This window comes from Schistocerca nitens, chromosome 2 (assembly GCF_023898315.1).
Source record: "Schistocerca nitens isolate TAMUIC-IGC-003100 chromosome 2, iqSchNite1.1, whole genome shotgun sequence".
Classification (NCBI taxonomy): Eukaryota; Metazoa; Arthropoda; class Insecta; order Orthoptera; family Acrididae; genus Schistocerca; species Schistocerca nitens.
In genome coordinates, this window is record NC_064615.1 from 447,589,189 (window position 1) to 447,605,181 (window position 15,993).

At 42.5% G+C, this 15,993-nt stretch overlaps 1 non-coding gene across 1 annotated transcript; it reads right to left on the reverse strand.

Annotated features, from left to right (window-relative positions):
* Positions 1-14,885: 14,885 nt before the first annotated feature.
* Positions 14,886-14,988, reverse strand: LOC126237743 (U6 spliceosomal RNA). Its single transcript, XR_007545195.1, has one exon. It is a non-coding gene; the product is annotated as a U6 spliceosomal RNA (small nuclear RNA).
* Positions 14,989-15,993: the final 1,005 nt, after the last annotated feature.

The following is a 15,993-nucleotide window of genomic DNA, read 5'->3' on the forward strand; positions in this document are numbered from 1 at the left end:
TCAGGTTTTATTCACAAATGTTCAGTGTGGCTACCTTTTGTAATACGACAAATGTCCCATTTGTAATCAATTTCCTGCGAAATCCTATGAAGCAGGTCTTGATGTACACTCCTGGAAATTGAAATAAGAACACCGTGAATTCATTGTCCCAGGAAGGGGAAACTTTATTGACACATTCCTGGGGTCAGATACATCACATGATCACACTGACAGAACCACAGGCACATAGACACAGGCAACAGAGCATGCACAACGTCGGCACTAGTACAGTGTATATCCACCTTTCGCAGCAATGCAGGCTGCTATTCTCCCATGGAGACGATCGTAGAGATGCTGCATGTAGTCCTGTGGAACGGCTTGCCATGCCATTTCCACCTGGCGCCTTAGTTGGACCAGCGTTCGTGCTGGACGTGCAGACCGCGTGAGACGACGCTTCATCCAGTCCCAAACATGCTCAATGGGGGACAGATCCGGAGATCTTGCTGGCCAGGGTAGTTGACTTACACCTTCTAGAGCACGTTGGGTGGCACGGGATACATGCGGACGTGCATTGTCCTGTTGGAACAGCAAGTTCCCTTGCCGGTCTAGGAATGGTAGAACGATGGGTTCGATGACGGTTTGGATGTACCGTGCACTATTCAGTGTCCCCTCGACGATCACCAGTGGTGTACGGCCAGCGTAGGAGATCGCTCCCCACACCGTGATGCCGGGTGTTGGCCCTGTGTGCCTCGGTCGTATGCAGTCCTGATTGTGGCGCTCACCTGCACGGCGCCAAACACGCATACGACCATCATTGGCACCAAGGCAGAAGCGACTCTCATCGCTGAAGACGACACGTCTCCATTCGTCCCTCCATTCACGCCTGTCGCGACACCACTGGAGGCGGGCTGCACGATGTTGGGGCGTGAGCGGAAGACGGCCTAACGGTGTGCGGGACCGTAGCCCAGCTTCATGGAGACGGTTGCGAATGGTTCTCGCCGATACCCCAGGAGCAACAGTGTCCCTAATTTGCTGGGAAGTGGCGGTGCGGTCCCCTACGGCACTGCGTAGGATCCTACGGTCTTGGCGTGCATCCGTGGGTCGCTGCGGTCCGGTCCCAGGTCGACGGGCACGTGCACCTTCCGCCGACCACTGGCGACAACATCGATGTACTGTGGTGACCTCACGCCCCACGTGTTGAGCAATTCGGCGGTACGTCCACCCGGCCTCCCGCATGCCCACTATACGCCCTCGCTCAAAGTCCGTCAACTGCACATACGGTTCACGTCCACGCTGTCGCGGCATGCTACCAGTGTTAAAGACTGCGATGCAGCTCCGTATGCCACGGCAAACTGGCTGACACTGACGGCGGCGGTGCACAAATGCTGCGCAGCTAGCGCCATTCGACGGCCAACACCGCGGTTCCTGGTGTGTCCGCTGTGCCGTGCGTGTGATCATTGCTTGTACAGCCCTCTCGCAGTGTCCGGTGCAAGTATGGTGGGTCTGACACACCGGTGTCAATGTGTTCTTTTTTCCATTTCCAGGAGTGTATATTGGCAGCTGCTTGTGTTACCCGTGTCACAGCCCATCAACTTTTTCTGGAAGCGGAGGAAAAACATTCAGTCTTAAATTAGCCCCATACACAGAAGCCTTTTGGGTTAAATAAGATGATAGTAGTCGCCAGCATGTTTTCCGATCATATCTAATCCGAGTCGGCATCTTCCTGCAGCGATACGCAAGAAATTCACGATGATAATGTGGTGGCGCACCACCTTGTTGGAAAATAACACTGTAATATTATGCATATTCAATTTTAAGCTGGCATGACTTGTTGATTTACCCGGAGTAGGAATGTCAGACTGCTGAACTTGTTCCGTTGCTGCTGTTAAGATTGCTGGGCGACATTGACGCTTCGTCCCATGTGATGCAGTCAGTTTCACTGAAACGATTATTCCAATTAACATCAGCTTGTCTTTGAGATGGCAGCTCGTGATACGTAATCCTGAATTGTCTCTGAACTGTAGTAGCGGATTTGGAAACATGAAACCATAAACAACACTGTACAAAGTGTGCACCGTTATGCGACTCCATGATCACTGCTTCAATAATTCATTCGCACATGCCACGTAGCGGGAACGTTAGAAACTAACAGAATTAGTCCGTAATAAAACCTGAAGATATACAGCATCCAATGCTGTATCAAACATTCCTGTAAGTTATTTATCCTTTTCACTATTATAGGTTGTTTTAGGAATCACAATTTAGTATTGGAGGGCAGGGTGGAGGGTAAAAATCGTAGAGGGAGACCAAGAGATGAATACACTAAACAGATTCAGAAGGATGTAGGTTGCAGTAGGTACTGGGAGATGAAGAAGCTTGCACAGGATAGAGTAGCATGGAGAGCTGCATCAAACCAGTCTCAGGACTGAAGCCCACAACAACGACAACAACAGGTTGTTTTAATATAACGGATCCATAAACACCTCTGGTAATCTAAATTTCGTTCGTTTTTTAGCAAAAAATACCGAAAAATACCAGTGTTTGCTGAAAATATGGGGAGAGTAATGACTGCTTATTGCACTTGGAATAAAGTGTTCGAAGAAAACAGTTATGTTTCATAATTTAATACGCCATTGTTCGAGAACAGCGATTTTATTGTCATAAAATTATTTGAAAACAGTCTTGATCGCAGTAGATGTTAACATCTGTCCGTTTTCGGCCTTTCAATTACGGCCCATCATCAGAGTTTGCACTGTAATAACAGGCACCATCGCCGTCATCCAGATGAGTAATGATGCATCGTTTCAGAGTATACTTCCACATCACTGTTTTCTCTATGTAATATAGCACTTTTACTTTTGTTATTACAGTGGAAACTATCATGATGGACCGTAATTAAGAGATCGAAACGGGTCAGAAGTTAGCGTCAACTGCAACCAAGACTATTTTTAAATAATTTTGAGACAGTTATCTCCTTCATGTGTGACTTCATCTGACGTCACCAGCATTTCTGCGTCAGGAGACACCTGTTCCACTTGTCGACGACGTCGAACTATGCAATTCATTCAGTTTATTTATTCAACCAGGGATCTATCTGACAATGATATTCCATTTGTCATAATAACATCATAAAAATAAATGGTTCAAAACATAGTTAGGCCTACGCACAGAACATGTACGTATGCTGTTGTGAGAACAGGACTCGTGGTCGGTGTGGTGCGACCATTCATTTTGTTATAACAGGGCTGTATACCCGAATCTTTTTCCGATACACAGAACTGAAGTGGGCTGTTGCAAAAACTGCAGGTGTTGCCACGGAGCGTGACACTGTGTTTGGACGTTGGAATTCTTGGGCCTCACCGCTGAGTAATCGGATTTTGATGTGTTATAGATATTTCCCTCGGAAGAAGAAAGAGATATTAAAAAAAAAGTCTTGAAATGTCAAGGAGTTGTCGCAAATGGGTTATGGAAAGCTGACAAAATAAAAAGTGGGGAAAACATATAGGAGTAATCTAGTGACTGCGGTTATCGCTGAAACAATCGGTTTCAGTTATATCAGTTTCTTTCCACTCTAGTTTAACCTGACTGTTGCAACCGCTCACAATGATCGGTTTCTGAACTAACTGATTTTCGGCTTTTCATTCCTATTACTTCCTGTAGTAAAAGTAGAAATCGAACAGAGATTGAAAGCTTTTGACTCGCTCAGTTTCAAGATACAAAGAGTCGTAATATTAAATTAAATAGCCAAATCAAATAAAACTTAGTTCGTCCACCGTTCTCTGCTTTCCTCGAAAAGTACTAAGTGGTTGAACACTAAAAAAAAAAAAACACCAGTATACACTCATTATCTCTAATTTCTTGAAACTCTGCCCAAAAACGTGTTGTAATCGGGGATCATAACACTGTTTGGGCATTACATATAGTCAATGCTAAAGGGTGAAAACTGAGGGCGGATAACGCTATTTTTCGTGTTAATTTGTCCGTTTTCAAGGGCTACAAGCAGATAAAGCCGTGCTATGTAGAAACCGGCAGCAAATCAGGTACTTTCTATTTTTATTGTGTACTATAACTGAATTGTTAAATTTTTAATTTAATACTGCTATCATAATTTCTTTCCTCTTTTATTATTTCGTAGGAATGACAGACAGTTCCTTAATCTCTTAAAGCAAATCAATCATTGTACTTCAGTGCTACGTCACTTCGTTAAAATATTTACAGACTATATTTACGGACTACAGTTGGTGCCATTCTGCAAGACGTCGACGACAGTGAGAAACTACCATGTAGACCAGAGGGGATCACGTCTTGCGCACCGCAAGTACACGCGCGCGACTCACAACAGGGGGATTGCTGCCTCAGCAGTGAGCAATTCTTTTGTCATGTTTTTGTTGCTCGTTTCTATTGGTTTGATGATGAAATGACGAGGGCAATACAAACATATAGTCCACAGGTGCAGAAAATACCCGACCCGGCCAGGAAACGAACCCTGAACACCGTGATCCAGGGGCAGCAGCGCTAAACACTAGACCACGAGCTGCGGATTGCTCGTTTCTGTCGGTGTTATTATTATAACAGCTCTGATCGCTTTTCTCATTTCCTATAACACCATAATATTTCAAACAAACGCAAATTTTACAAAAAAAAATACTGTATGTTTAAAAAGTGGTCATTTAAAACAGGAAAATTACAGCACTCCTACAATAGCTAGTTAATATTTCGGCCCTTTTTTACTCCTTTACTAGCAAAAAATGAAAAAACACCTGTTATAACCGAGATCAGACAAATACCGGAGAATATCGGTTACTCGGAACTAAAAAACCGGTGTGTGTTGTAACTTGTCGGTTTTTCCCATCCGTAGAGTAATGTAGAAACTGTCTCGGTGCCTTGCACTGAATGGTACACTACCTTCTCAGGCGTACACTGCATTTTTCTTTCTTTTTTTCTTTTTTGTTGTTTGTTTCGTTTTCTAAATCTACTGTTGAAGGCATACCACAAGTATAACAACAAACCACACAGCAGCACATGACCGTTACACTTGCGGTACAAATGGCAGAGCCGCGTATCTTCAGCGGCTGCAGACAGCAGTGCGAAAGCAAGCTTAGGGCTTAATGTTCACTCGACAACGACGTCGTTAGAGACTGAGCATGAGCGGAGTAGAAATACGGCAGCAGACGTTTTGAAAGAATTGTGACTGCAGTTGCCTGAGAAGATTTAGGGAAGCAGTGGAAAAACTAATTCAGAATGGCCAGACGAGAATTTATGCCCCGTTTCTTCGGAAAACGTTTTCTTTTCTTGCATGGCTAAACTGGGAGATTATAATACTTGTAGCGACGACTCACATGTGAACCTCGGCTGAATGCTCTTAATTTAGGTTCCCATAAGACAATCCAAGTCTGGTGATCAAGGATGTTACTGAATGCAGCCTGTCGCATTACATCACTCTTCACCAAATTTGTCGTTACATGCGCATAGACGAAACTCTCCTTACAGAGAATATCGTGGAAAGTGATTAATAGTTCACTTTTTTTGCTATACATTTATCAGTTCAGTTCTGCACAGTCCAAAAAGTAAAATTCAGTATATTTTCATCACTTTATTGGCCAGAGGTAATGATTCCCTCGCTTGCACGGAGTGCCAAGAATCATATTCTGTTACAGTCAGCTGGTATTAAAACTTCAGTTGCTGCTATCAGGCACAATTCTTACTAATAATCAGACGCAAATATTACGAACTTCAGATTTGTGCCTCATGATGAGTAATAGCTGAACCTGGTGGAAGCAACAGAGGTTCCGACAGCACGGTGGTACAACATGATTTTGTACACTTCGTACACGTGAGATAATCATTATCTCTGACCACTAACGTAATGAAAATTTATTGTGTTTTACGTGTTGGACTATACTGAACGGATCTGATACATGTAATCGACAAACAAATCAATGCACCTCATCGCAGGGTGTATTCGTCTCACAAACATGCGCTGCCTACCAGTTCGACCACTATAATTTGGAAGATCATACCAATTGCTAGACGAGTGGAGAAAAATAAAAAACAACCCAGAATTACCAATTCAATCAAAATTTTGGTTATCAGAACACCAGCGACTGACGACTTTAAAAGCGTCGTGGGGCACAGCAGCCAGTTGTCATAACAGTATTTTCAACATCCAAGGCCCCTGGAACCATCAATGGCAGGCTCTAACTTCCTTGACACATCACCAACCCGCGGTATTGGACGATATCTGATCGCCGCACTTTCAAATACACGCTTGCGTCTCTCTCACCCGCCACTGTGGAACGGGGTCGCTGCCATGAAGGATTACGTCGCCGCCAGTGAGATGCAAGCATCCCCCCTCCGGAGCCCCAGCGGCGGGTGTACTTAAGTTCGAACATCGACGCGCTGAGCCAGTTTTGCGTGTTTGCGAGCTGAACGAGCTGAAGAAGATTTACAAACTTTCATAGTGACCAGGGCTCGGTACCTTCTACAGAGACACTTAGAGTGACAGATTTCTAAATCCTTTGTATCTATATTTGTTTCTACTTTCTACTGTTAGCAACTGACACTGCAAATACAGCAGCGAAGTTATGTATTATTTTTACTGTTCGATATTAGTTGTGGAATAAATTAATATCCGAATTCTCTGTTCACGAACATCATCTGTTCCTGTATTTACTGAAGACCCACGCAGCGTGCAAAGAAGTCATAACACAACCAATTAAAACTCCTATGGGGCGATCAACAGGTTTTCATCCATCCAGACGACACTGCTGCATAATGATTCGGATCAGAATGACTGCAACAGTTGTGGGGCATGGCTGCTCCAATGGGGAGTGAAGTCCTCTCCTCAATGTGACTGCGCTGAAGGGCAGCAACGTTTACATAACATAACACTGGAATGTTCTCTCAAAGAATTCAGTGGCACAATACAAGATCTTCACAATTTGTCTGCAGCAGCCTCTGACCGGATGTCAAACCTGGATTAGAGCTACAAATTAACAACGAACTTCAGATTGTGTGCATATTTGTAGAAATGCATACATCTGTTGTTAAATATTTGTCTAATAATTTCATCTGTCATCAGATGGTAAATGAAATAAATCCGGCACAAAAGCTTTTTAATATACAGTATCTTTGTTGCTCCCAACCCACTCTACATATTTCAGAAACAATAACACGGAGAGAGAAATTTATACACATAATGTAAATATAAACTGATTTCAGTAAAGTGGTCCGTTTTTTGAATGAATAACGACTAGAATAAAACGTCACAAAAGTATTCATGGAAATATTATTGTGACGTTACTTTCATGCCAGTATGCGATTTCTATTCATTTGACGGCCAGTGTTTTGCCACTTGCCATTTTGTCACTTGGCGTGCGTGTTGGAAGAGAAAGCTTCTCTCTCCGCTGGCGTTTTCAGGTTTAACTGAGGGCCGTTTTGTCGTTCGGGGGCCCATGGATATATCTCATGGCATCAACCACTTCTCTGTGGGAGGGGGGGGGGGGAGGGAGGGGCGCTAACATCGACGTAGGTCAGGCTGGCTAATCACACCAGGCGTCCGACCGTGTTGTGCAAATTTATATATAAGAAGAAAGGGTACATAAATAAAGAGATTAATAGAAATCAATTATTTTCTATTAATGCCCAAATTCTGAATTTTTATCGTTCTTTCCTGTGAGTCCGTTTACCATGAACTTACTTCTGATGTCCGTAGTTATATTCATCTTCTTCCGCCATGAATATATATGCTGACTGTGTCTATAACAGTTCTTAATCGCACTTCTTCTTCCGAATGCAGGCCGCTTGGGGACCTGACATTGAGATGATGCGCGGAAGGAAAGAAAAAAATGGTTCAAATGGCTCTGAGCACTATGGGATTAACTTCTGAGGTCATCACTCCCCTAGAACTTAGAACTACTTAAACCTAACTAACCTAAGGACATCACACACATCCATGCCCGAGGCAGGATTCGAACCTGCGACCGTAGCGGTCGCGAGGTTCCAGACTCAAGCGCCTAGGATCGCTCGGCCACTGCGGCCAGCGAAGAAAAGAAAACTTTCGTGGTTTTGCACAAATAATAATTATTATTCAGACAACACAAATGGCTACCTCACACATCTTACAAAAATACGTCTTGCCCACTCGAGAACTAAAGACAAAGTCTCTCTATTAACAAAAAAAATTGAATGGAATTTTATATCATTTGTTATCCGCCTTCCGGCGTAGCAAAATATATCTTTATTGGCGCTTACGGGGGCCGCGCTAATGATTATTATCATTGGTTTTAAATTTTTGTCGTAGCTTTTCCTTATGTACCTATACAGTGTGACTCGCTGCCCTCTGGAGGCAAACTGAGTCTGGTATCTCTGTGCTCGCTACTAAGGCCCCATGCCCCTGCGACTGCCAGCTAGTGTGGGTGCGCCAACGTTTGGGTTTGCCCAATGAGACTGTGTCGTTATACCTAAGGCAGAGCGCAGAGAAGCTGGTCAATCGAAACAACATTGCTTCAGTCCAGTGCCAACGTCATGTACGTCGTGTTACTGTCTTTTTCCCGATTTAAAAATATTTTAAAACAATTCTCGGCAGCCACAATGGCAATAGCACACAGTCAGCACTCCTATATCAGCAATTTTTGAGGCTGGAAGCTGGGCAGAAGAACGGAATTTTACGGCGATTCGAGGACGGAGTTTCGACGGACTTCTTCAGCGATCGAGAGAAAGAGGGAACCCGAAGGACGTCTGGGGCTGTTTTGTTACACTCTGCTGACTTCGAAAAGATGTAAGTGTTTGCTGTCTGTCCTATCGCGAACTGTAATCTGAACAGGGCGCTTCTCATATGATGTGCAATCCAAATTGGTGACGCAGTTTTATTTTTAATTAAGATTCTTTAATCTTGTATCAGCGAGCCGCACAGATATGAAGGCTATAGCCTCGATGCAGTCTTCTTTCCATACGGTTCCTCCCACAGGCCTCGCCTCTTTTAACAAAGTTCGCGTTTCAATTAATTTTGTTTCACTGATAACTTTTCATTAATTGTTGCTTTGTTTAAGAGTAAATACAGATTACTTCTGATTAACTTTTGTTTCATTTAAGAAAAAAAGGCAATTCCATTAAAGGCAAATATCGTTTGATTTATCTTTGTTCAATTTCAAATTTATGTTAAAAGCAGACGTGACATCCATTACAAGATCCTTAACTGGGCCTATAGCTTTTCTGGTCAGTTAAAAATCACCTGTGTTACTGTCAAGTTGTGCTTTGCTTTGTTGGTGTTGTCCTTTACGTGTAGTGGCCAGATTAAGCGATAAGACATATTTGTTTCATATGCTGCAGTAGAAGCACTTTTGAGCACAAAGGCTCTATAACAGATACGGTATCTTGGTTTAAGGTGATCCCTTCAATATAATTAAAATAATTGTGTCTGATGATAATTAGTAAAAACTGAAGTTGTTAACAATAATGCAGATTGTAATAGCAGCTCATTTTCGACAGATGTCTACAAGCTGTGGGTCAGCAGTCACTGGAAATGTACGAATTGAGTTTGAAATTAAGTCTATGTAATTGCACTAAGGTCTGTATAAATTTGCAACATGAATAAGTGTACGTGTAACAAGCGGATCACAAGAGAGTGTGGGTTTTGTAACGACACAAGTATCATTTGACCAAAAACAGTGAACTCCCAACCACATAATAACATTGCATTGTTACAGTTCCTGACACTTGCGCACTTGTCTGTTCTCATGAGTAAAGAGGCGTGTCGTAGAGCACGCCTCACTACATGCATATGCCGTCTAGCAAGTGTAACGGGAATTAATGTTGTGAAGTGACGGTAACATGCTGTCACCTCTTGGCTAAAGTTGCAATTAATGATGCTGTAGACGTTCATAAACCATATTTGCGAAATATGTGAGTATACAGTGTTTGATTTCTTTTGTTTAAAGGTTTGTGCTATTAAGGCTATTGTGAAGTTACCTTTTTCTCATTCTAAGGAAACATGGCCTTAGTATTAAGGAATATTCCGTAGTAGATCCCTGCGGATATATTGGTGTGCACATATCCCGCCGTTTTGTTTAACTGTAGTTCCAGAACAGCACAATATACATAGCCCTAGTTCAGAACGGGTAACATGAAGATGCAAGCGCGGGTGTCTGTGTGTGTTTGTGTGAGTGTGTGTGTGTGTGTGTGTGTGTGTGTGTGTGTGTGTGTGTGTTAATTGAGCTAATTGGCAATGAGATGATCGGAAGACAAAGGTAGAATACAACATTTCTACAAGAGGAGCAGCTAAACAGATATGTGTAATTATCTAAGGAGAAGTGGGCTCTGCTTTATTACAGAATACATGCCAAATGTCGTGAGCTCTGCAAAACTTCAAAAAACATTATATTAGCTATTGGTACAAAGGGAGAAGCAGTATTATTCAGGACAACAAAAGTGCACACTGCGAAGTGCATTTTATACTAGCATTTACAATGGAGGCTTGGACTAGATCACCACACAAGTTTATGTTTGTATGTGATTTTGTGCAATTCGGACTTAATACAAGGAAGCCATATTTAAGATGTAAGAGCCGTGTTCTATTTTGATTTTCAAGTTACATAATAATATTCGTAAAGCAAACTCTTCTATACGTTGTTATTTGTATTGATATGAAATGATCCTTTTCACACTGGGAGTGTGTGTTATACTGATTATGGTTTGCAGTGATGAAAGCTGGCAGAAATATGAATACAGATATTTGGGAGTTACTAAAATGAAGTATAAGTGACTCATTTTGCTGACGCTGAAATTAAGAAGATGCACAGCAAGGTAACGTGACAATTTTATTCTTCTTGTCAAAAGCACTGTGGTGGAATGTACTTTCCGAAAATTCTCAAGTACTTCGCGTGTGAGAAATTAGTACCATGCTTGTTCAGATTTAGGCTCAAGGGATAGTTCAAACAGAAAGCGTAACTTCTTGTCAGATGTTGAGAACTGATCTACATAATTTTAGCGCTGGTATGAAACAAACGATCATAACCGAAGTTAATATCTCGACAACCCCTTTAACGATATTCTAAAATGAACTGTCTACGGATAGGACAGATTAGTATAGTAGATTTCTTATAAACAATACATATTTTAAATTACAGGCTAAAACGAGTATTTCGTACGTAAAACCATAATTTTTACGACAATAATATATTAAATATTGAAAGCAGCGGTAGCATTGAGAAGTAAAAATAGAGAGGGATGTATGAAGATACTATTTTTTAACTGTCTATACTTATTATCAACAAAAGAGCGTAAAGCAGTGTTTATTTCGACAAAATCGTTGTTTTTGCACAAACTATTTAACTTACAAAAAACCAAGCAAATGAATGGAAAGCTGAGGAAATTTACGTACAAATTGATGTATGGTACATGCGTATAGTGCTAAATTATAGTTTTTACTTGTGTTTCCGAAGTTGTGTGCACTTGACTCAGGGCAAAGCGAGGGCTTAAATGGCTGGTAGCCATCTGGTGTGGGGCATATCGTTTGGCATTCGTGGAGCAGTCGGCTTTGAGTATGCATATGCGATGCAGAGATAATGTCTCGAGTGCGTTGAAATTCCTTTATGTATTGAATTGTGGGTTTGTAAATTCGCGCGTGTCAGTAGCGAATACTTCGACATATTTTCAGGCTGTGGACTTTGAATATTTCGTGTTCGGTGAACTAATCTGAACTCTACAGCTTTACTGCGGTTATCTGCGAGTGATCTGCACTCGTGATTTAACTAGCCCATAATCGAGGAAACACAAACTTGCAGTAACCGAAATTTGATTAATTGTCCGAGATTTTTCCGGAAGTTTACGCGATACATAAAGTGTGGTACTGTTCCAATTCGGTTTACGCTCTCGCACAGATATTTATTAATTCTATATATGAAGATAGTAACTGTTCTCGAAAGAACAGCTACCACCGATGACCGTGCAGCTTCTCTACAATAAACGATAATTAACTGAAACCCTCAGCTGCCGACAGCTGTTTTTGACATAGCAGGAGGTCCCGGGTTCTAGTCCCAGTCGGGGCACCCATTTTCAGCTGTCCCCATCAAGGTATGTCAACAACACCTCTCAGCAGCTGAGGGTTTAAATTAATTATCGTTTATTCTAGAGAAGCTAGACGGTCATCAATGGTATCTGTTCCTTCGAGAACAGTTACTATCTTCATATATAATTAAATTGCTACCCGGTCATTGACCTTCATCTGTGCGAGTGCGCACAGGTTGTCCGAACTCTTACGGGAATCATCAACTTAAGTGGGCGCCAGTAACGAGTGGATGGGCAAAGTATCTATTAGGAACATTACGTATGTAGATTGTGGACAGTTGGGAATGTGGGTCTCACTAGAAGCGTGCAAGGGATAAGTCCCTGCAGTCGCACTATTCATCTGTGTCCTCGATGGCTCAGATGGGTAGAGCGTCTGCCATACAAGCAGGAGATACCAGGTTCGAGTCCCGGTCGGGGCACACATTTTCAGCTGTTCCCATCAACGTATGTCAACAACACATGTCGGCAGCTGAGGGTTTCAGTTAATTATCGTTTATTTATTAATTCGATGAGAAGCCGTTATTAAGTTGTGACATATGCTGAGAAAACGAATAAACGCTGTTTTCGTAAATCTTAGAAATACTGTGAGTAGTGAATATTATTTTTCACAGTAAATTTTTGCCTGCATTTATTCGAATTCTATGACCGTATTCTAGGGTAATGGAACAAGTGCATGTAACTGGTCATTATACCTTACCATAGCCAACTCTTAGAAATCTAGCCACACATACAGAGGCCTTATCAACAGTGACATTCAAATGATTTCCAGTTTATTATTCGTTTGGGTGGATGTTGGGGCACACGGACTAAAGTAAATGCAACTCCTTTTTGGGATCAACACGTTAGCAGCATTTGTGCAAATAATATTGCTGTACATCGCTGCTCGTGTCACCAAGGGTGGGAGATGACTTGATGGATCATGTCAGACAAACAACTGATATGTACTTTATACCACAGACTAGGTACAATGATGTCTCCTGTGTGTGACTAATTTTATGTTCAGCGTGCATACTTCACAAAACACAAATGATTATGAGTACGAGATTTTTCATAAACTTCGACTTTAAGAATTCTGCTCGATGTGAAGACTCCCAGTACTATAATTAGATCATCTGCATACGTCTCTGCAGGGCTGCTATTCTGGCGGTATATCTGCGTATCCGAGAAACATTAACAGAGTTTGCTGGAAGACCTCGGCTTACGGATTCCCAGAAAACCGCACCCCAGGTATGATCAATCGGAGATACGTAAGTCAATTGTGCCAGCTAAGCACGTAGTGGTATTCGTCGTTTTTCGGAAGGGACAGGTTGGTGGTTGCACATTTCTCGCCACATACTGCCGGAAATTGTTCTACTGAGTAATGGCATGTGAAATTGACAAGAAGAGAAGAAATATCGAAGACTGAGCGACCCCCCTGAAGCTTCCGTTTTCTCACAACACCTATGAGTCTAGATGATACGAGGCCTGTTCAGAAAGTAAGCTCCGATTGATTGCCAAATTGAAACCACAGTGAACATCAGAAATGTTTTACTTGTAACAATTAGCTACACCTTTCAGCTACTTCTCTACGTAGTCGCCGTTCTGACTTAGACTTTTGTCATAGCGTTGTATCAACTTTTCAATAGCCTCATCATAGAAGGCAGCCGCCAGTGCTTTCCGCCAATTCTCCACGCTACACCTCGTTGTCTGTGTCAAAATGTTGTCTTCAAAGACAGCGGTTCATGTGACCAGAGATGAAACTCAGGGGGAGACAATTGCGGACTGTATTGTGGGTAATCTCACATTTCCATTTGAAAACGATGCAGGAGCATCTTCATTGCCCCTGCAGAATGCGGCTGAGAATTGTCTTGAAGAAGAAACAGCACGACAGTTATGTAATGTTAGTTGCATAGCTTCAGGCGAAATTTCTCACCAGGCCCTCGTACTTGGCGGCAGACACTATTTTCTAGACATCTTTACGCACTCACTGCGAGCTCAGAAATGAGAAGAGCTACGTGATGCTAACTGGGGTTATACTAGAGACACTACCCAACACATCTGTGCAAAGCTTTATCGGATTTTCATAGTCGTTTCCATTTCGCGACCGATCGGAGCTTACTTTCTGAACGCCCCTCGTATTTTATAATCAGTGGCGACCTAAACCGTTAGAGTTGGCGTTTATCCACAATGTCACTCCAAGCCGCCATTGTACAGCCACCACTACGGCGTATAACACGTAAGAGAGGAAGGTGAAAAGTTCTTGACGTGTTATTAAAACACTGTTTACGGTGATAAGTGCACTTATATTTGGAAAAAGTCCCAACGTTGTGTAGACTCCACTCAAAAAGTACAAATCTGAAACTTCAGCTTAGTAGCCACCTGCAGTTTCCATCATATCTCCATTGGATTTAAAGTATTTTCACGCATCAAGATACGGAAATAGGAGTAAGTCAGATAAGCAAAATTTAGTGAACTAGATGGATGTACAACATTTCGAACTTTAAACCCCACAATTTGCCTATTGTCAAAAAACATTTGGGTACAGCATCCTGACGAAGATAAAAGCCACATGTCTTGATCGACGCTATTTCTCAGACATCAGTCACTAGTTTGTCTAGAGGACTTCAACATATTAGTTTCCAGAATGACTTTTCACTCTGCAGTGGCGACTGTGCTGATATGCAACTTCCAGACACATTAAATCTGTGTTCCAGATCGAGACTAGAACTAGGGACATTCATTTTTTGAGGGCAAATTTTCTACCAACTTCTATTACTTTCCTTTAATTGTTGTTTTAATTGTTTCTTTAGTATTTTACTTCTGTAGTTCCTTTTGATTTTAAATTTTTCACCCATTATTTTTTTAACGTGGAACGATTCATGATTTTTCGTGTAATCCTTTCGCAGCGGCCATACTAATCTTCTGTGAATCTTTCAAATTTTAGTATATTTGCCACTGAAACAAGTACGAGTCTGACTGCCTTCCAAGGCCGGAGATGAGGAACTAGCAGAAGTGCAGCTGTGATGACGGGTCGTGAATATTTTTTTATTTTTTTTATTTATTTTTTTTCATTTTTTTTACCTTCGAGGAGGGGGAAATGTTGGTATACCACTTGCCTAAGAAAGAGAAAGGTCCCTATTTTTAATCGTCCAGAAACTAACAACATATTTGTTGACATTCTTCAATTACTCCTGGCGTATTTCATGGCGAAAGTGTTCACGTGTGAACAGTCGGGTGTTAGTTTCCAACGGGCACAATATTTCGGTAAGCGAACACGTCGCCCTCAATCTATCTGTTCCGAACGCGGTCCGCGCTTAGGCGCCGAGCGTCCAGCGTCCGTTCCCTTCGCGGTCCGCGCCCATGGGAGCGTGCTGGTGGTGTCTTCTTAGTGTCTTCTTAGTATCTCTGCCTGCTCTCGAACTCTTTTTACTTCGCTTGCGAACACTGGTCTCCTCCTACTGGTTTAACAGGTTGTGTTGTTTCTCTAGTGTAAACTGTGGGCACGTGCCGGCCGCGGTGGCCGAGCGGTTCTAGGCGCTGCAGTCCGGAACCGCGTGACTGCTACGGTCGCAGGTTCGAATCCTGCTTCGGGCATGGATGTGTGTGATGTCCTTAGGTTAGTTAGGTTTACGTAGTTCTAAGTTCTAGGGGACTGATGACCTCAGATGTTAAGTCCCATAGTGCTCAGAGCCATTTGAACCATTTGATGTTTTAAGGACCTTCTTGCTTCCAATTGTTGAAGAGTAATTCAGGGATGGCGAGTCCATCTTCGAACACGATGGAGCACCTGTTCGTAATGCACGGTCTGTGGCGGTGTGGTTACACGACAATAACATCCGTGTAATGGACTGGCCTGCGCAGAGTCCTGACCTGAATCCTACAGAAGACCTTTGGGATGTTTGGGAACGCCGAATTCGTGCCAGGCTCCACTGACTGAAATCGATACGTCTCCTCAGTGCAGCATTCCAT